The sequence below is a fragment of the Scyliorhinus canicula genome, chromosome 5 (genome assembly GCF_902713615.1).
Source record: "Scyliorhinus canicula chromosome 5, sScyCan1.1, whole genome shotgun sequence".
NCBI lineage: Eukaryota > Metazoa > Chordata > Chondrichthyes > Carcharhiniformes > Scyliorhinidae > Scyliorhinus > Scyliorhinus canicula.
In genome coordinates, this window is record NC_052150.1 from 66,410,816 (window position 1) to 66,432,466 (window position 21,651).

Below are 21,651 nucleotides of genomic sequence, written 5' to 3' on the forward strand. Positions count from 1 at the left end.
GTCTGGAAGGCCTTGGTATCATCCAAACTGTGCGGTTCACCGATTGGGCAGCGCAGGTAGTCCCAGTACGTAAACCTGACAAAACTGTACACCTGTGGGGTGATAATAAGTTGGCAGTCAACCGGTACCCAATGCCACAGATAGAAGATCTGTACACAAAAATGTCTTGCTGCAACTATATACGGTCTTGGCGAGATCACACCTCAAGTGCTCGCTGAAGTTTTGGTCTTCTTACCGAAGGAAAGATATCCTTTCCTTAGAAGGAGCACGATAAAGGTTCACCAGATTGATTCCCGAGATGAGGGGATTGTCCTATGAGGAGAAATTGAGCAAAACAGACCGACATTGACTTGATTTAGCAGAATAAGAGGCGATTTTCTTCAATAAATAATACTCTTAATGGGCTTGATAGGGTAGATTCTGAGTGAATGTTTCCCCTGGCTGATGAGCCCAGAACTACTGGGTCATAATAAAACATAATAAAACTACTGGGTCATGCATTTCAGACTGAGGAGAGGAGAAATTTCTTCATTGAAAGGGCTGTGAATCTTTGGAATTCTCCACCCCAGAGAGCAGTGGATGCTCAGTCTTTGTTTGCGCGAGCAATAATGAGATAAAAGTATACCGCATGATGCAGACTGTTGAGATCTTACTAAATAGTCTTTGCGGGTACCAGAATGTGCATTCCCAGCTGTCAATCAATGCAGCGCCCCACTAGCTACAGACAATTCATCAGTATTTAAATATATGTTAATTGCACTGAGCAGTGATTAGAGATTTTTGAATATACATGAACTTAATTTATTAACTCACAGCAGGTCAGTCTGATAAGAAAAGAAGAATAAAACATTCTTCCTTCTTTTTACTTCAGTAACTTACCCAAACTAAAATGAATTGGCATAGCTTGTTTAGATCATTGAGTTTTTTCCCCCAAATTATTCAGCAGCAAATAATTATAATAGGCACTTTAGTTGTGTGTTGATTCAAGAGTATAGTTGAAAGAATAATTTTATAGATTCAAGTCTGCTATGCACAGAGAGCGGACTGTAATGTTTTCGCCCATGACGTGTTTGGTGGGGCGGGGGCGGGCGGGGGAACATTTAATCGGGTGGGGGGCCTAGCATTTGCCCTCAATTAAAGCTGTGGCAGGAGGCCCGTGGATGGCCTTGGTTCATTCCATTTCCCATACGGTCAGCCTAACCCTGAGAATGTTTCGAGTGTAAAAAGATAAACAAGGAATTTGGACTAAGTTTTAAATATTAAGAAGATTAGCAGAATCATGTTCTCCTGGGGCAAATATTAATTATCACCCAAGAAGAAGGCTAAGATTTTATAGAAATGCTACCTTATCATTTGTCTATTCATAATCGTCAGCACAAGTAAATCATGACCATAGCTGCATGTTATTGAGTATTAAACAAATATTCTCACAATTTAATAACAGATTAAATTTTATTGACTAAATAAATTGTAATTTAACTTTTATTTGTTTCTCATTGGGATTTAATAAAAACCTATTTAAATGGCTAACACTTTCCAGTTAAAACTGATTGTTTCAAACTGGAGAATTTCCTTGGTCCTGCTATTGTGTGTTACAGCAAATGATTAAGGCTTTTCTTTCAGTGATAGTCATGATATGTTTTCGTGTTGTTACAAGCCTACATAATATAGAGATGCCACAACTGTAGATTTTCTTGGTTGGTATAGATTTGCTGTCACTAGTTAGGCCTCTCTGACATGACAGAAGTTGTTGTGGGCTCAGCAGGAACATGAGGCTTGAGGGGGTTAAGTGTTGCTTACCTCCTGGCTTGCCACAGTCTTCTCCGCACACATACAGAGACAAGGTATTGCTACAGCCATCAGAGTACTGATGACATGATGGATTACTCTTGTCACTGTCAGTACAGTCAGAAATGGACTGCTGCTGATATGTGGGCCTGTTGCTTTGCTCAGAATGAATTCAGGCTTTTTATCTTAAAGAGGCAGGCGCCATTCTTTTGTTAGTCTGCCCTGATTATACTTTGAAAAGTGTTACCAGGCTATCAAATTTCTACTTCTTGTTTGACATGGCAGGACTTCCTAACAAACCTCACACATATTTAGTGCAAATGGCCAATGTATAATTTAGCCAATAAATCTGAAAAATAAGACTTGAAATGATTTTATAATAAATTCACTTAAATTAGGATTCCAAAAACTCTTTGATGTTCAATGTCTGAAAAAAGTGCATAGATTATGAAGCTAATTGAGTTCCGAACAATCTGCACTAAATGAAAGTAGTGGGAGACCACCACAACAGTCTATTCTCCCACCATTTTGGTTATGTACCAGGTACAAGGTAATAATAATAATACATGAAACAAAAATTAAAAGGCCCCAAGTGGTGCACAGAAATTTTAAATTTGGTAACTATATATGTTAAGAAAGAATCAATCATCCTGTCAACTCCTACTCAATATTAGAATTTAATTGACATTCAGGAAACTGGTGTATAGAGCCAGCATTGACTGAATCACTGGGTAGACATGAGGGGCGGGATTCTCTGATCCACCAGCTGCACAGGTCTTGGCGGCGCACTGTTTGTTGGCGGCAAAATTCTCGAATCCAGCCATTTGTCAATGGGATTTCCCATTGAAGACATCCCATGCCGCCGGGAAACCCACGGGCAGAGTTGCATTGCCGGCGGGTAAGGAAAATCCCAACGGCTGGAAAATGCACTTGCCATAACTTGGCTTTTCTCATCTTCTAAGGCTCTCGAGATGAACATCTAGAACCTATACTTGAACGATAAAACTTCCAGCTTATGAAAGGGAGTAGCAAGAAAACGGCAGCCCACACACTTCCACTGTGGCAACATGACCTAGTCTGCCTGCTCCTGCCCAATTACTAGGCTATTGGGAGGGATTCTTCGACTGCCCAATCTTGGGCTGGATTCTCTGCAGCCCTGTGCTGAAATCGCGGCTGGCACGGGGGCAGATAATCCACTTTCACACTGTAATCAGGCTCGGCACCAGTTATGGCAATTCTCCGGGGCCCGAAAATCGGCGTGACCGCGGAGTACGCCGCACAGCTGGGGGCCCATTGACAGAGGCCAGCCCAGCAATCCTCCGCACCCGAAGGCCGAGTTCCCGACAGCTTGGAACTAACCACCTTTTGCCGGTTGGGATGCTAGTATGGCGGCTGCGGACGGGGGATCGGACACCGGGTGGGGTCCTTAGAGGCAGACGGTTTTTAGATCCGCGCGGTTAGATGCTTGGGCGCGCGGCCAATTAGAACATAGAACATAGAACAGTACAGCACAGAACAGGCCCTTCGGCCCTCGATGTTGTGCCGAGCAATGATCACCCCACTTAAACCCACGTAACCCGTATACCCATAACCCAACAATCCCCCCATTAACCTTACACTACGGGCAATTTAGCATGGCCAATCCACCTAACCCGCACATCTTTGGACTGTGGGAGGAAACCGGAGCACCCGGAGGAAACCCACGCACACACGGGGAGGACGTGCAGACTCCACACAGACAGTGACCCAGCCGGGAATCGAACCTGGGACCCTGGAGCTGTGAAGCATTGATGCTAACCACCATGCTACCGTGAGGCCCCTATTGGGAGGCCTCCTTTCAGTGTGTGACTCCGCAGTCCGAGTCAGCCATGGAGCTCGGTGCAACCGCTAGAGGCCGCTGCCATGCACGTATTCCAAACTGGAAATGCGGGGAGCCCATATCCACAGCTAAAGCTGTGAGATTTACTCCGAGACCCTGCTAGCCCTTGCAGGGCATTGAATTAGTTCAACTTGTTTCTCGGAATTTCTGGAGTAGAAGTCCACCGTTTTTACGCCGGCATGGAGACATAGTCCCATTTTGGGAGAATCCAGCCTCTTGTGTTTCTCGGCAGTGGGAGACGACACGCCGTTCGGCGGTTGTGGCATTATCTGCTCCCATTGCTATCAATAGGAATTCCACTTGGAGGCATCCCACGCCGCAGGAGATCCAGGGGTGGGGGTGCGTAGTGGGCGGGACCAGAGAATCCCGCTGCCTGCGAACGGCTGGAGAATTCCGGGCATTGTGTATCTGGGAAGATAGTCTTGCTGGTTCTGTGTCACATGATGTGTAGTGATGTCAGCAGAGTGTTTGCATAGGCTTTGTGCAGATCACTCTCCTGATTGTATGAGCCTCACCCTTAATAAACCTCTCATCGTGTTTTTCAAAAACCCAGAGTGTGGGGATCTCCAAACCTTTTCTCTTTGCGGCAGCAAAGAAATAAAACCGGACAGAAAACTGGTGATTGAGGCAGAGGAATTGCTGAAGAGAAGATTTTGGCGACTAAACAACATTGGGAGCAATGGATGATTCTCAGGCCCGGATTCGCACACTCAACAGCCAGCAGATGAAGCACTGCCGCCGATGTTAAAGTTTAACAGAAGCTTTTGACAATGACTGTGAGTTAGAACACCGACAGCTGGGGTGACTTGGGAGAAATGAGTGGGGTCTGGGCTGTCGGTTCCGCGCACATGGGAAAGTGACATGGGCTGCAGGGAACGGGGATTTTGAAGCCTGCACGTACCATTACTCGGTAGAAAAGTCAAAATATGCAGGCATAAAAAGGGTTAAGAATTTCCAGTTGCTTGTTCAAGGGATTGCTTGCGCTACACTTTCTAACACAGTTTGTAGGGTGGATGTGTAGACCCAAGCAGCCAGGATCCAAAAAGGCGTGACAAATGGGCATCATGGAGACATTTGATGAGGATTATGAAACATGGAATTCATATAAAGAAAGTTTTCAGTTGTTTTGATAGCTGATCAGACACCAGAAGACCTAAAGGTTGCAACATTTCTCAGCTCAGTTGGCTATAAAACATTTATGCTGTTACAGGAGACAAGTCCTTCAGTGAATTAAAGAAAATCTTCGAGGGACAGACCTCTCCTAAACTTTTATTGATCACTGAAAGGAAGGTTCCAATTTCACTGCCATAATCAGGAAGTATTTTACAATTTGTAATATCTTTAAGAAGATTAGCTAGATATTTGGTACAACACTTGATGATACTCTTTGAGATAGGCTGGGTTGTGGATTACGCAGTTGGGCCATTCAAAGGCAGCTGCTGACTGCAAGTCATTTGATTCTGAAAGCTGCTGTGGAAGTTGCCACATTTATGGAGCTTGCAACAAGTGCAGCTTCACAGATAGGGGCTGGATGAAGAATGGATACCTCAAGGAACAGGGCTGCAAAGGTGCAACCATGTGACCATTGTATACAGATTGGACACTTAGCTGGGGAATGCTGAAGTAAATTGAATACATGCAAGAAATGTGAGAAGAAGGGCCATACCGCAAAGACATGTTGGACTCAGAAAACGTCTCCTACACCAAGAAGGGGCAAGAAGAACAACTCAAGTAAACAATCTAGTCGTGTCTACAAATTAGATGTTCAAAGACAGCGAAATCAAGATACAGCAAGAGCTTAATCTAGGTGCCTTATCAATGCAGGGCGATCATAGATCATAGAACATAGATCATAGAATTTACAGTGTAGAAGGAGGCCATTCGGCCCATCGAGTCTGCACCAGCTCCTGGAAAGAGCACCCTACCCAAGATTAACACCTCCACCCAACACTAATTTTGGACACTAAGGGCAATTTATCATGGCCAATCCACCTAACCTGCACATCTTTGGACTGTGGGAGGAAACCGGAGCACCCGGAGGAAACCCACGCACACCCGGGGAGGATGTGCAGACTCCGCACATAAAAAACTTAAAGGTCATGAAATTAAGAGTGGATACAGGTGCAGCAGTATTAGCTAATACCTGAGAAAATGTATCATCAAAAGCTGAAAGATCTGCCTTTAAAACTGTCAAATGTGATCCTGAAGGTGTCCACCGAAGAGATTGTACCATTAAAAGGGTGCATTATGATGAAAGTAGAAGCAAATGGACCAACAGCGAAGTTGCCTCTTGATGTTGTCTGTGGAAAAAATTCTGCTCTCCGGGAGAGCATGGTTGACGAAGATTCGGCTTAACTGGGAAACAGTTAATAAATTAGTGGAATCAAAGAACAGCTTGCAACAATTTCTGGAGAAGCATGAGAAGGTGTTCAAAAAATCACGATTGGATTGAATTTGGATTGGATTGAGAACACGCACCAACAGGTTCAAAAACAGCTTCTTCGCTACTGATACCAGACTCGTGAATGACCCTTTATGGTCTAAACCTATCTCTTCACACATCTTCTCTGCTAAGTAGTACTGCACTCCGAATGTTCACCCGTTGCCTGTGCCTATATATTTACATTGTGTATTTATCATCTGTCCTTTTTTTCATGTATGGAATGATTTGTCTGGACTGTATACAGAACAATACTTTTCACTGTACCTCGATACACGTGACAATAAAACAAATCCAATCCAATACAAATGATTGAGCAACACCAATCATTCCTGTATTAAAATGGGATGGCTCAGTCAGAATTTGGGGAGATTTAAAAACAACTATTAACCCAGTTTTGCACGTAAATCATTATCCACTGCTGCTGATTGGAGACTTGTTTGCTGGACTCAATGGAAAAGTGATTTTTCACAGACATAGGGCTGCCAAATCACAGTCACTACCCACCATAGTAACACACAAAGGTCTGCTTCATTTCAGACTTTGTTTTGGAATAACACCTGCACCTGCTCTTTTTCAAAGATCCATGGATAAAATTCAAAGTGAATTGATTGGAGTGCAATGTTATTCAGATGACATAATCATTACTGGTTCAAGTGAACAGAAACACTTGAAGAATTTGGAAAGTACCTGAATTGTTTACAGGGTCACAACCTGAGAGTTAAGAAGGAAATGTGTGACTTTTTCCAAGTCATCCATAAATTACCTTGGTCATAGCATCAACAAAAATAGTTCACGCAAAGAACCAAAGAAAGTGTGAACAATCTTAGAAGCACCAAATTTAAATATACGATTAAAGCCTTTACTCACATTGCTTTTTGTCAAACAGGCATAACACTGGTCAGAAGAATGTGAAAATGACTGCAATGAAGTGAAGAAGCTTTATTGAAGTCAGAGCTGTTGATTCATTATAATCCTAAAATGAAGTTTCAACCTGCTTGCCATGCCTCACCCCATGGGGTTGCTGCAGTCGTCTCACTCATTAGGGCCTTCAGGAAAGGAATGACCAATAGGCTTTGCTTCACACTTTCTTATGAACACAGAAATAAATTATGCTAAGCTGGAAAAAGAAGCTTTGCGCATCATATGCAGTGTAAGAAGGTCCCACCATTACCTTCATGGCCATCGTTAGATGCTCAAATTGAAGAGAAAGTTGGGCAATGCTGATCTTGTGCAAAACTAAGGAACATTCCACTATTACAACCATTACATCCATGGGAATGGTCGACTCAGCCATGGCAGAGAATACACGTCAATTACCCTGGTCCTTTTGGGGGGCGCATGTTCTTAATGATTGTGGACGTCCACTCGAGATGACCAGAAGCCGCAATAATAAAGTCAACAACGACTGAGCAGACCATTGAAAATTAGATGAAATATTCACAAGATTTGCAACAGAATCACAGAATTATAGAGTAATACAGTGCAGAAGAGGCCCTTCGGCCCATCGAGTCTGCATCGATGCATGAAATACACCTGACCTGCCTACCTAATCCCATTTGCCAGCACTTGACCCATAGTCTTGAAAGTTAAGACGTACCAAGTGCTCATCCAGGTACTTTTAAAGGATGTGAGACAGCCCGTCTCTATCACCCTCCAAGACAGTGTACATCAGACCATCACCGCCCTCTGGGTAAAAGTATTTTTCCCTCAAATCCCCCCAAACATCCAGCCCCTAAACTTGCACTTGTGACACCTCGTGATTGAATATTCAGCTAAGGGGAACATCTGCTCCCTATCCAGCCTGACTATGCCCCTCATAATCTTGTACAACTCGATCAGATCGCCCCTCAGTCTTCTCTGCTCCTGTGAAAACAATCAAACCCTAACCCACCTATCTTCATAACTTAAATGTATGTTCCATCCCAGGCAACATACTGGTGCAGCCATGGAAAAACTTGCTTATTGCTGTTGGCGCAAGAGTGGAAAGCGAACTGTGGCCAAACTTCTTTGGTCTCTGGAATGGTTCCTGTAGATTGGAGGGTAGCGTATATAACCCCACTATTCAAAACGGGAGGTAGAAAGAAAACAGGGAACTATAGACCTGTGAGCCAAATGCTGGGAGTAGGGAACTTGCTGGAGTTCATTATCAAGGATTTCATTGCACAGCATTTGGAAAGCAGTGGTGTAATCAGACAAAGTCAGCATGGATTTACACTAGAATTCTTTGAAGATGTAACTACTCGAGTTGGCCAGGGAGAATTGGTGGATGTGGTTTATTTAGACTTTCAGATGGCTTTTGACAACGTCTCACAGAGCAGATTAATATGTAAAGTTAAAGTGTATGGCACTACGCATCGTGTCGTGAGATGGATAGAAAGCTGGTTAGCAGACAGGAAGCAAAAAGTTGGAATAAATGAGACTTTTTCTGATTGGTAGGCAGTGACTAGTGGTGCACCACAGGGAAGTGTGCTGGGACCCCAATTGTTCACATTATATATAAATGATTTGGATGAGAGAACTAAATGTATTATCTCCAAATTTGCAGATGATACAAAGCTGGATGGGAGGGTGAGCTGTGAGGAGGGTGCTTCAGTAGGATTTGGACAGGCTGAGTGAGTGGACACTTGCATGGCAGATGCAGTATAATGTGGATGAATGTGAGGTTATCTGCTTCAGTAGCAGAAAAAATGGAAGGCAGATTATTATTTGAATGGGTGTAAATTGAGAGAGGTGGATACTCAGTGAGACCTTGGTGTCCTCATCTATCAGTTGCTAAACAAGCAGTAGAGAAAACAAATGGTATGTTGGCCTTCATAATGAGAGGATTTGAGTAGAGGAATATAGGTATTTTACTGCAATTGTATGGGCATTAGTGAGGTCACACCTGGACTGTTTTGTGCAGTTTTGGTGTCCTTATCTGAGGAAAGATGTTCTTGTTATGGAGGGAGTGTAGCGAAGGTTTACCAGGCTGATTCCTGGAATGGCGGGACTGTCATATGAGGAGAGACTAAGTTGGTTATGATTACATTCATTGGAGTTTAGAAGAGTGAGAGGGGATCTCATCGAAACTTACAAAATTCTAACAGGATTAGATAGGGTAGATTCAGAAAGAATGTTCCCGATGGTGGGGACGGTCATAGTTTGAGGACTATGTTTTGGGCACCTCACCTTTTAGGACTGAGGTGAGGAGAAATTTTTTCACCCAGAGAGTGGTGAATCTATGGAATTTGCTACCACAGAAAATAGTTGAGGTCAAAACATTGTGTAATTTCAAGAAGGAATTAGAATAGCTTTGGGGCTAAAGGATGAAGGGATATGGGGGGGAAGGTGGGGTTGAGGTATTCAACTTGATGATAAATTGACATTAATGAATGGCGGAGCAGGCTCAAAGGGCTTAATGGCCTCCTCCTGCCTCTATTTTCTATGTTTCTATGTAATCACCTGTGCACCCCCTCCAGTGCAATCACATCCTTCCTATAATGTGGCAACCAGAATTGCACACAGTACTCCAGCTGTGGCCTCACCAAAGTTCTATACAGCTCCAACATGACCTCCCTGCTTTTGTAATCTATGCCTTGATTGATAAAGGGAAGTGTTGCATAAACCTTTTTCACCACCCTATTAGCCTGCCCTTCTGCCTTTAAAGATCTATGGTCAAACACGTCAAGGTCCCTTTGTTCCTCAAAACATTCCAGTGTTCAGCCATTCATTGAATACTTCCTTGTCACATTACTCCTTCCATAGTGTATCACCTCACATTTTTCAGGATTAAATTCTATCTGCCACTTTTCTGCCCATTTGACCATCCCCTCTATATCTTCCTGTAACACAAGACACTCAACCTCACCGTTAACCACCCGGCCAATCTTTGTGTCATCTGCAAATGTACTGATCCTACTGCCCACATATATGTTGGTTATAGAAATGACAAACAAAAGTGACCCAGCACAGATCCCTGTGGTACGCCACTGGACACTGGCTTCCAGACACTAAAGCAGCAGTCTTTTATCACTCACTATCTTCTACAGAAAGCCAATTTTGAATCCAGCTTATCAAGTATCCCCTGTGCATTTGCCTTCTTTATAAGTCTCCCATGTGGGACCTCATCAAAGGCTTTACTGAAATCCATGTTGCTATATCAACTGCCCGACCCTCATTTACACACCAGTTATATGTTCAAAGAATTCAGTCAAATGTGTTAGGCTTGACCGCCCTCCTACAAAGCCATGCTGTCTATTCCTGATCAAACCTTGCTTCTCCAAGTGGAGATAGATTCTCTCCTTCAGAATTTTCTCCAATAGTTTCCCTGCCACTGCCGTGAGCCTCACTGGTCCATAGTTCCCTGGCTACAATCAATCTTAAATAGTGGGACCACATTAGCTGTTCTCCAGCCCTCTGGCATTTCCCCCGTAGCCAGAGAGGAATCTAAAACTTGGCTCAGAGCCCCTGCAGTCTCCTTCCTTACCTCCCACCGCATCCTGGGACACAATTCATCCAAACATGGAGATTTGCCCACTTTTAAGCCTGCCAACTTCTCCAATGCCTTGTCACTCCCTCTGACAATTTGCACAAGAACGCCACATTCTCTCTCTCTGAGTTCCATATCTACCTCCTCATTTTCTTGGGTGAAGACAGATGTGAAATATTAACTCAATACCCTACCAATGTCTTCTGGCTCCACCCACAGATTTCCCTATTCGTCCTTAATATACCTTACTCTTTCCCTGGTTATCCGCTTCCCTTCTTTCTTGGGATTTTCCCTACTTTTACCAGCTAGAGTTTTCTCATATCCTCTCTTTGTTATCCTAAGTGTTTTCTTAAGTTCCATCATGCACTTCCTATTCCCTACTAATGTCTCTGCTGATTTGCTCCCCTTGTATATGCGAAAAGCCTCTCTTTTCCTTCTCATGGTATGCTGAATATCTCTGCTCATCCATGTTCTCTGGGCTTCGTCCTATTACCCTCGAGGGAATATGTTGGGCCTGCATCTCCCCATTTCCCCACTGCTGTTCTCTGGATTTCCCCACAAGTAACTCTTTCCAGTCTAACTTGGCCTTATTTTACTAAAATCCGCTCTTCCCCGATCTAAAACCTTTTTTTGCAGCTTGTCCATTTCTTTGTCTATAACAAACTTATATTGTGCCATGTTGGTGGTTGCTATCACTAAAATGTTCCCCCACCAACACATCAACCACCTGTCCAGGTACATTCCCCAGAATTAGGTCCAGCACTGCAACGACCTTTTGTTGGACCCTCTACATATTGAGCTAAAACATTCTCCTGTATACAGTTACTGCGCTGAGGACTCAGTTGGCTAGATAGCTGGCTTGTGATGCAGAGTGAGGCCAGCAGAATAGGTTTAAGAACGCCACTTCTTCTAAGCCCTTAACACGATGACTATCCCAATTAATATTGGGAAAGTTGAAATCCCGTAATATAATAACCCCATTATTATTTTTACATCCATCTGCAAATTGCGCACATACTTGCTCCTCATTTTCCTGCTGACTATCTGGGGGTCTATAATAAACACCAAGCAATGTAGCTGTCATTTTTTTTATTTCTAACCTCTTCCCACAAAACTTCATTTGATTCTTCCTGCAAGATATCATCTCCTTAGCGCAGTAACTGACTCCTTAACTAATAATGCAATGCCTCCTCCTCTTTTATCTCCTCCTATTTTGCCTGAAGATTATGTATCCTGGGATGTTGGGCTGCCAATCCTGCCCCTCCCTCAACAACGTTCTGTGATGGCTACTATATCACAATTCCTCGTGTCAATCCTCACCCTTAACTCCTCCATTTTACCTGTAATACTCCTGGCATGAAAGTAGAGGCCTTGTCTTACTCCCTTGAAACTTATTACTGCTGTATTCCCTCTGACTTGATTGATTTTCTGTTATGCTGTGTCCCTATTCTGCACCGGAGCAGATTGTCAGTGATAATTGTACACAGTTTACTTCAAAGGGGTTTATGGACTACTTAAAAGAGAACAGTATGCACCACATCAAGTCAGCTCCATATCCAGCAATGAATGGATTGGCTGAATGTTTTGTGCAATCATTAAAGTATTCCAGGTAAAGGTAAATTTGCCATAGTCCCATATGACCATAGGTTGCTTTTCACTTTGAGGGGGGGAACTGACTCATGCGATTTAACCTGAGCATCACCACACCTCAGGCAAGGGGCAAGGTTGAGAAGGTGGACCTTCATGAATAACCTCAACCGGTACAGGAATTGAACCCATGCTGCTGGTGTCACTCTGCATCACGAGCCAGCTATCTAGCCAACTGAGCTGAACCAGTCCCTGGCCTCCTACCAAAGCATCGAGGGACCAGGGGACATTATCAAGAAGAGTTCACCGGGAATGTTGTTGTCTAAGCGGAAACTATCAACACAGTTTGAGTTGTGAACTCCATCTGTTACTTCAAAGATTGTCAAACGACAACAACAAACACACAGAGGGAAATAAATCTCTAAAAATCGAGTATTTAACTAGAGAGAGGGTTTTAGCTAAGAGTTACAGCACCAATGAGAATTGGGTACCAGCTATGATCCTAGCAAAGACAGTTCCGATATCATACACTGTCCAGATGGATGGTGAAAAGTTTGATGGCATCATGCTGATTAGTTACTCGCTGCATGAAGTGAGTATGCAGAAACTTTTCAAGAGATTCTACCTTTAGAAGATCTAGAGAGCTATACTTTGGAACAGAGACCAAAGACAGTGACGAGTTCATATTCTGTCTCTGAAGACTTTCCAATGACTATTGTGACAGATACAGAAATAGTTACTCAAGAAGTACCATCTACAGAAAGGAATGAGGACACTTCATAGGTATTAAGTAGCTGAATTCAAGAATGCCAAACCCTACCAAAAAGGAATAGATATCCACCACAGAGATTATTGAATTGTTTATATGTATGGAAATAACATATCAGGACATTTGTTGAATAAATGTTAATTGTTAACATAGCACTATTGAAGTAAAGAAGGAGGGGTGTTATGTACAGAGCAATAGATGTTTACAGCATGGAAACAGGCCCTTTGGCCCAGCTTGTCTATGCAGTCCAGTTTCTATCACTAAGCTAGTCCCACTTGCCCGCATTTGACCCATATCCCTCTGTACCCACCCTGCCCATGTAACTGTCTGACTGCTTTTTAAAAGACAAAATCGTACCTTCCTCTACCACTGCCTCTGGCAGCCTGTTGCAGATGCTCACCCCCTTCTGATGAAGACCTTCATCCTCTGGTCTCTTTTCTCCCCTCTCACCTTAAACCTATGCCCTCTAGTTCTAGACTCCTGTACCTTTGGGAAAAGATGTTGACCATCTACCTTATCTATGCTCCTCATTAATTTATAGATCTCTGTAAATTCATCGCTAAGCTTCCTATGCTCCAATGGAAAAAGTCCCATCTATCCAGCCACTTCTTATAACTCAGACCATCAAGTCCTGGTAGCATCCTCGTAAATCTCTTCTGCACTCTTTCTGGGATATTCTTGCTGTTGATGTTAGCAGAGTGATTGCATGGGCTTTGAGCAAATCACCATCTTGATTGTATGAGCAATACCATTAATAAAACTCTCATTGTGTTCAACAAGAATCCAGAGTGTGGGTGCCTCCATACCTTTTCTCTTTGCAGCAACAAAGAAAGATAACATATACAAAACCCACAACCCAAAAATATGGCCTGAAATGCATGAATGTTCAGACACACTTTCACTGTAACTTCTGCAGGTGTGTGCTGAAGTCAGATGGATAAGTAAGCAAGTATCTGGCCTGATCTTCTGGGATAGAATTTTAATGACTTTATACATCTCTGCACATCCTCCCTGTGTGTGCGTGGGTTTCCTCCGGGTGCTCCGGTTTTCTCCCACAGTCCAAAGATGTGCAGGTTAGGTGGATTGGCCATGATAAATTGCCCTTAGTGTCCAAAATTGCCCTTAGTGTTGGGTGGGGTTAATGGGTTATGGGGATAGGGTGGAGGTGTTGATCTTGGGTAGGGTGCTCTTTCCAAGAGCCGGTGCAGACTCGATGGGCCGAATGGCCTCCTTCTGCACTGTAAATTCTATGACATCTGGACTTCCTGGGTCCTTTGCCTTTGAATGGACCCAATTTATTGTTGATGCAAGTACTTTCAATGAGTCTGACCAAGGTTGGAGGATGTCTGGATTGAGGGCTGGAATAGGGTCTGAGATTATTTTTTTTGTTTAAGAAGTGGCCTCCTTTGCAAAGGGGTCACAGGGCACCTGCAGAGGAGTTAAGATCCAGAAATCGCCCACAAATTTCCCAGCCAAATGGCAATGGTAGAAGCCTCAGATGCACCCCAAGAGAGCCCAAGCGCATGCCAGCACAATGCTAATAAAGGGAGCAGCAATGTCAGTGGGGTTTAGAAAATTCCTTTACTCTTACTAGTCTGCCAAATTTCCCACATTCTCACCATCACCTTTTTAATGTTATCACTTGAAAAACGTGCTCTAACTTGTTCCAACATCCCAGATGGAATCTAAAACCTGAAAAAAGTAATACACAGCAGGAATATTTTTGTTTCAGCTGCAATCGGACACAAGTTATGGTCAGTTATGCAAGTTATGCTTGGCTCCCCACTCTGCAACTGGATCCTCGATTTTCTGACTAACAGACCCCAATGAGTAAGAATGAACAACAACACCTCCTCCACAATAGTCCTCAATACCAGGGTCCCGCAAGGCTGTGTACTTAGCTCCCTACTCTACTCCCTGTACACAGACGACTGCGTGGCAAAATTTGGTTCCAACTCCATCGACAAGTTTGCTGACAATACGACCATAGTGGGCCGGATCTCGAATAACGACGAGTCAGAATACAGGAGGGAGATAGAGAACCTATGGTGTGGTGCAGCGACAACAATCTCTCCCTCAATGCCAGCAAAACTAAAGAGCTGATCATTGACTTCAGGAAGCAAAGTATTGTACAAACCCTTGTCAGCATCAATGGGGCTGAGGGTGGAGATGGTTAGCAGTTTCAAATTCCAAGGGTACACATCTCCAAAAATCTGTCCTGGTCCACCCACGTTGACGAAACCACCAAGAAAGCACAACAGCGCCTATACTTCCTCAGGAAACTAAGGAAATGTGGCATGTCCACATTAACCCTTACCAACTTTTTACTGATGTACCAAAGAAAGCACCCTATCTGGCTGCATCACAGCCTGGTATGGCAACTGCTCGGCCGAGGACCGCAAGAAACTTCAGAAAGTCGTGAACACAGCCCAGTCCATCATACGAACCTGCCTCCCATCCATTGACACCATTTACACTTCCCGCTGCCTGGGGAAAGCGGGCAGCATAATCAAAGACCCTCCCATCTGGCTTACTCACTCTTCCAACTTCTTCCATCGGGCAGGAGATAATGGGCAGCACGATAGCATTCTGGATAGCACAATCGCTTCACAGCTCCAGGGTCCCAGGTTTCGATTCCGGCTTGGGTCACTGTCTGTGCGGAGTCTGCACATCCTCCCCGTGTGTGCGTGGGTTTCCTCCGGGTGCTCCGGTTTCCTCCCACAGTCCAAAGATGTGCAAGTTAGGTGGATTGGACATGATAAATTGCCCTTAGTGTCCAAAATTGCCCTTAGTGTTGGGTGGGGTTACTGGGTTATGGGGATAGGGTGGAGGTGTTCACCTTGGGTAGGGTGCTCTTTCCAGGAGCCGGTGCAGATTCGATGGGCTGAATGGCCTCCTTCTGCACTGTAAATTCTATGATCTAAGTCTGAGAACATGCACGGGCAGACTCAAAAACAGCTTCTTCCCCGCTGTTACCAGACTCCTAAATTACCCTTTTATCGACTGACCTCATTAACAGTACACCCTTTATGGTCATCCAATGCCGGTGCTTATGTAGTTACATTGTATATCTTGTGTTGCCCTATTATGTATTTTCTTTTCTTCCCTTTTCTTCCAAGGTACTTAATGATCTGTTGAGCTGCTCGCAGAAAAATACTTTTCACTGTACCTCCGTACACATGACAATAAACAAATCCAATCCAATCAAGATTGCACAATTTTTGAGCAGTGTTTTACTGTCCCTAAGTTATTGCTTAAACTCATTTCCAGGTGACTTAATGTAAAATCTGGCATGAAACAGTGCAATTCAGTCATGTTTTAAAATATATACTTTTTAAAGATTTTGCGATAAAGAAATTTCTTGCCATAATCAAGAGCTCTGATTTGGTGCAGTTTGATTTATACAGCTGGAAATGATTTATCTCTCACAATAGAAAAGAGCATTTTGTATCACTGATCAATCTCCCACTTGTCAGGAACTTGATTTTAAAGAGCTCATGCTCCGCCTTGGTGACATCTCCAAGATCGCAGTGTTAGTTTCCACATGTATACTGATGACAGCTTTGCCCTGCCATTTTCTCAAAATTATCTGACTGCTTGTCTGATCTCCAGCTCAGGTTGAGCAGAAATTGCAGATGATTAAATATTATTCAGAAGACTGAAGCCATTGTCATTGGTCCTGCCACAAATTTGATATCCCAGCCATTGACTCCGTTCCTTTCCCTGGCAACTATTTGAGGCTGAATCAGTCTATTCACAGCCTCAATGTCAGGCTCTCAAAATGGGTTTCCGACCACATATCTGCGCCAACACTAAGACTTCTTTGTAACATTGGCTGACTCCATACCTGCCTCAGATGTTCTGCTGCTGGAACTGTCATCCATTACCTCTAGCTGTGACAATCTTGGCTGGCCTGCCAACCTCCACACACCATGAATTTAACATCATCCCAAACTTTGCTGCCTGTATCCTAATTGCGATAAAGTCCCATTCATCCATTACCCCTCTGCTCACTGACATACTATGACTACCATTTGAGCCATGCCTCAATTTAAAAATTTTCATCTTTGTTTCCAAATCCCTCCATGGCCTCACCGCTCCCTTTTATCATTTCCTCCAGACCTACAATCCTCTGAAAGATCCTTGAATTAGGGCCTCTCGTGCATCCTCAATTCCAATTGCTTTAACACCATTAACATCCATGAATTCATCTGCTAAGACATTGAGTGCAATTTAATCGCCTCATCGCTCCCAACCTGTTGATGTGACAAGACCGTTGACTCTCTCAAGACGTTGCGACCTGTATCTTGCTCTTGCTGGGCGAGATCCAGATGAACATATTGAAGTGAGCAATTAGGTTGATTTAAATGTGCCTATGCCATATTTTATCGGGGCCTGGGATCTAACGGCCTTGCTTTGGAGACCTCGCCAATTTGCTGTTTAGCATTGGTGCACGGTAACAGCATCTGAGGGAGTCTCCCAGGCCATTAGAGACCCTGGACTGTTGGGCTCCGGGCAGGGTGGTACTCTTGCAGATCCGCTGACACCCTGGCACCTTGACACTGCCAGCTTGGCACATTGACAGTGTCACTTGGGCACCCTGGCATGCCACCCTGTCACTGACAAGGTACCCAGGTGGCACTGCCAGGGTACCAGGCTGGTAGTGCAAGATGCCTAGATGCCAGGTTTCACGAGCCAGGGATCAGTCCCTGGGGTGTCTTGCCCTTCAGTGGTGGAGTGAGAAACTATAGGAGGTAGGTTGGGTGCAGTGACGGGGGGTGGGGGTGTCCAGAGGCCACGGTGGGGATGCTGAGGCAGGTCGAAAGTTCAGCTGGCATTTAAAAATGGCGCCCCGATCCACGATAGTCGTTCCGCACTGGCTCGTTAGTCCAGGAAATGGTGCAAGTGCGATCTTGCCGGTCCTTGCCAAAAAAAGGCAAATTGCTGTTAAATAGCGGTGCCATTGTCGGCGCTGCAGTCACCAAGAAACACCTCGAAGTGTGCCCAAACGGGAAAGTTTCCGTCCCATTAAATCGCGCCCCTTAAGTTTGAAAATGCCCTACCTAAATTTCTTAGCTTCTCCAAATCTCTTTCATTCCATTAGAAGCTTTTAAACCGACTGCTTTCACCAATTCTTGGTAAACTTTGCAATATCTCCTGATGAGTTTTGGTGTCCAATTTAGTTTAACACAGCTGCTCTGAAGGATCTTGAGACTGTTAATGGGGTGTAATTTTCTGTCTATTTAACTAATTGTTGTGTTGGATGAGTAAAGTGGTAAGTACTGGGCAGCTCGACTGTTGGATTCTCCCCCCCATATGTATTGAAACTTAGTTGAAAAGGATCTGGAGGTGGGTCCCATACCATCGTGCTGGTGGAGCAGACATAGCAGGCATAGCAGGCCTACTCCCCCCCCTCCCCACCGCAACAGCAACCTCAGCCTTCAAGAGAAAGGGTGCCCCGATCTAACAGCCATGAGACTCCCTCCCATGCACACAGAAAACCCTCCCCCCCCATGTGGAAACAGTTCCAGGGTACTTCATGCTGGCCAGAGGCATCATACTGGTTGTGGTGAGGGTATTTTAATGTTTTTCCTACATATGTAGACCACTGCCCCACTCTCCTGATGATGCCGCCCCACTATTCCCACCCTCCCCCCTCTCCCCAATGCCCCCTCATCCTCCCCACATGCACACTCCACTCCTTACACCTCAACTACTCCTGCCCCCATCCCCCTCAGTACCCTCTCAGTGATCCTCGATGTGCTCTATCAGTGCCTTCCTTGCTCCATCGTTACATCAAGGCGTATCCCCAGGTTGCACATCAGAGGTGGAGGCAGACAGCTGCTTAACTCATCCTGAGGCCTTCATATCCCCTGGCGGGTGTCCTATGGAGGATCTGGGGCCGGAAAGCCACGACACACTTGACGGCGGCACATGCACTTCTATGCTGCCCTATTCTGGGTGCTGGCTGCGAGACGAGGCCTCATCAGAGGGGTAGAATTCGGGGGAGCTAGTGGCCACCCTGCATCCCCTCCTCCCACTCGGGCATCCTCTGGGGACTCTGGGGTCGAAGGGCCCCTGTTCACTTTTTGGGGGCACATGCATAGCCCTGGAGCCCAGTCCTGTGTGCTGACCTTGAGACACGGCCTAATCTTAGGGGTGGAATTTGGGGGAACTGGTGGTCAACATTGCCACTCCATGGGATGTGTCCAGCCTGGCACTCAGTGCTCCCTCCTCCCGATCAGTGTCCATAGAGCCCTGGGGTTCACCTCGGGATGGAAGGGCAGCTGGATTGAGTCCAGGCTGCATTTGCATCATCTGGCTCTGCCAGCCCTGGTGGCTCCCCATATGCAGCATCATGGTGTTGACACCCTCGGTAATGCTCTTCGGTGACTGTGCCATGCTCTGAAGTGCCTCGGCAATGCCCATCTGTGACTGGGACAAGCTCTGCAGTGCTTCGGCCGTGTGCATCTGAGAGCGGGACATGCTCCACAGTGCCTCATCAAGGTCAGCCTCGTACTGGGTCACATCATCCAGTGAATCGAACATTCTGCCGAGGTCGTCAGCCATGACCAACAGCGACTGCACCACGCTTTGGACACCTCCACCAATGCTGCTGATGTCAGGCACCAGGCTCTCCACTGTGGCCGACACCCCAGCAGTGTTTACCTCGGTGCCATGCACTGCCGGCGACGTCTGATGCATGTGTAGCCTCTGGGACTCCACCAATCGGCTATGGACCTGCTGGAATTTTACTGATATCGCCCTCCAAATGTCCAGGCCACTCCCTAATGTCTCCCTCAGCTTCGGGATAGCATGTTCCATTGGCTCAGTATCTGGCTGTGATCCAGGTGGATCCTGGGATCCAGCAGACCTCCGACTGCTGTCTCACCTGGGCATTGTTGCCTCTAACTGATATGCATCAGCGATTATATGGTGTTCCCGAGACTGTGCTCCAGAAGCCTGTCCACTAACCTTGCCCACAGAGGTGCGTGTCTGTCTCTCTGCTGGTGGAGGATGGGGATGACAGCTGTGACGCCTCGATTCTGGACTCGTAGGAGCTCTCCTCTGAGGTGGTTTCAATGGAGGCAGGGGTGGGGGCCATCCTGTATGCCGGTGACATTGGCTGGAGGACCTGCGGAAGAATGAACACATGGTCAGTGGGAGGGATGGGTAAGTATGTATGGCATTAACAATCCTCACAATCCTCCGGGTGGAGCCTAGTGGATCCTCACCTCTGCATAATGCGCCGCCATCCGCATTGGTGACCACTCTGTCCTCGACTGCCCCCGTAACCTCCAGGGCCCGACCTTGGAATGTCGTGAGAATTCTTATGTCTGGCAACCCTCTGGGGGTCTGGGCCCTTTCCCGATGATTGTGGAACAGCTTCTCCTGCAGAGACAGAGAAGGTATCGTTGGCTGCACATGCAGTTCACATTGGTGGAAGGGAGGGGGTTGCTGGTGTGAGGGAAGGTTTGTGGGTGGTGGTGAATCAGGGTTGGGGTGAAGGGAGGATTGGGGTGAAGGGACGCTTGGACTGAAGGAGGGGCGAAAGGAGAGGGGAAGTGGGTTGGGGTATATGGAGGGTTGGGGGGTGCTGGTCGAGTCGGGGTTGGAAAATTTGGAGGCCACATGTGTGTGGTCTGGTGTAGGTCGTTTACCTTCTTGCAGCACTGGAGGCCAGTCCTCCTGATCATGCTTCTCGAACTGACAGCCACTGTCACTTCATCCCAGCAGCACTAGCTGCACTTTGGCTCACCCTCCAAGACCCTTGGGGGAACAGGAGATCCCTCCTACCTTGGACCGCACCTAGGAGCCTCCCCAGGTCCGCATCTCCAAACCATGGTTGTCTTGGCGCCATGGTGATAGCTGAGTGGGGTTTGCTATGCAAGAGATGCTTAAGTGCTTCTCGATCTTGTCAGTGGGGGGGCTGGCGAGTACGGTCCCAGCGAATCTGCTGGTGAGCCTCAATATGCAGCAAGAAACCAGTGTGGGGCACAGCACGGCGGCGCAGTGGTTGGCACTGTTGCCTCACAGCGCCATGGTCCCAGGTTCGATCCTGGCTCTGGGTCACTGTCCGTGTGGAGTTTTCACATTCTTCTCATGTTTGCACGGGTTTTGCCCCCACAATCCACAAATGTGCAGGGTAGGTGGATTGGCCAAGCTAAATTGGCCCTTAATTGGAAAAAATGAATTGGGTACTCTAAATTTATTTTTTTTAAATGAAGCCCGTGTAGAACCTTGTTAAGTGGACCAATTAACTTTGTGGTTCGTTGCCAGCCTCGCCGGGCCGAACGGCGGGAAACTCACGGCAGTTCCCATTCGCTACCACACTTCGAAATCTTTCTGGAGAATCACGTCCAACAGCTTTATAAACAATGGTTTCCTTAATTTTAAGATTCTCATCAAATGTTTTCACATCAGCACAATGGTTGGAAACTCAGCATTGTGATTCATTGTCTGGGGATGTGCATGGGGCGGGATTCTCTCAGCCCGGGACTGGGCGGGAGAATCCACGTGACCGGCGCGAATCGCACCATGCCCCCCCCGATGCCAATTAAAGGGCAATTTAGCGTGGCCAATCCACCTACCCTGCATATCTTTGTGTTGTGGGGGCGAAACCCACGCACCCACGGGGAGAATGTGCAAACTCCACATGGACAGTGACCCAGAGCCGGGATCGAACCTGGGACCTCAGCGCCGTGAGGCGGCAATGC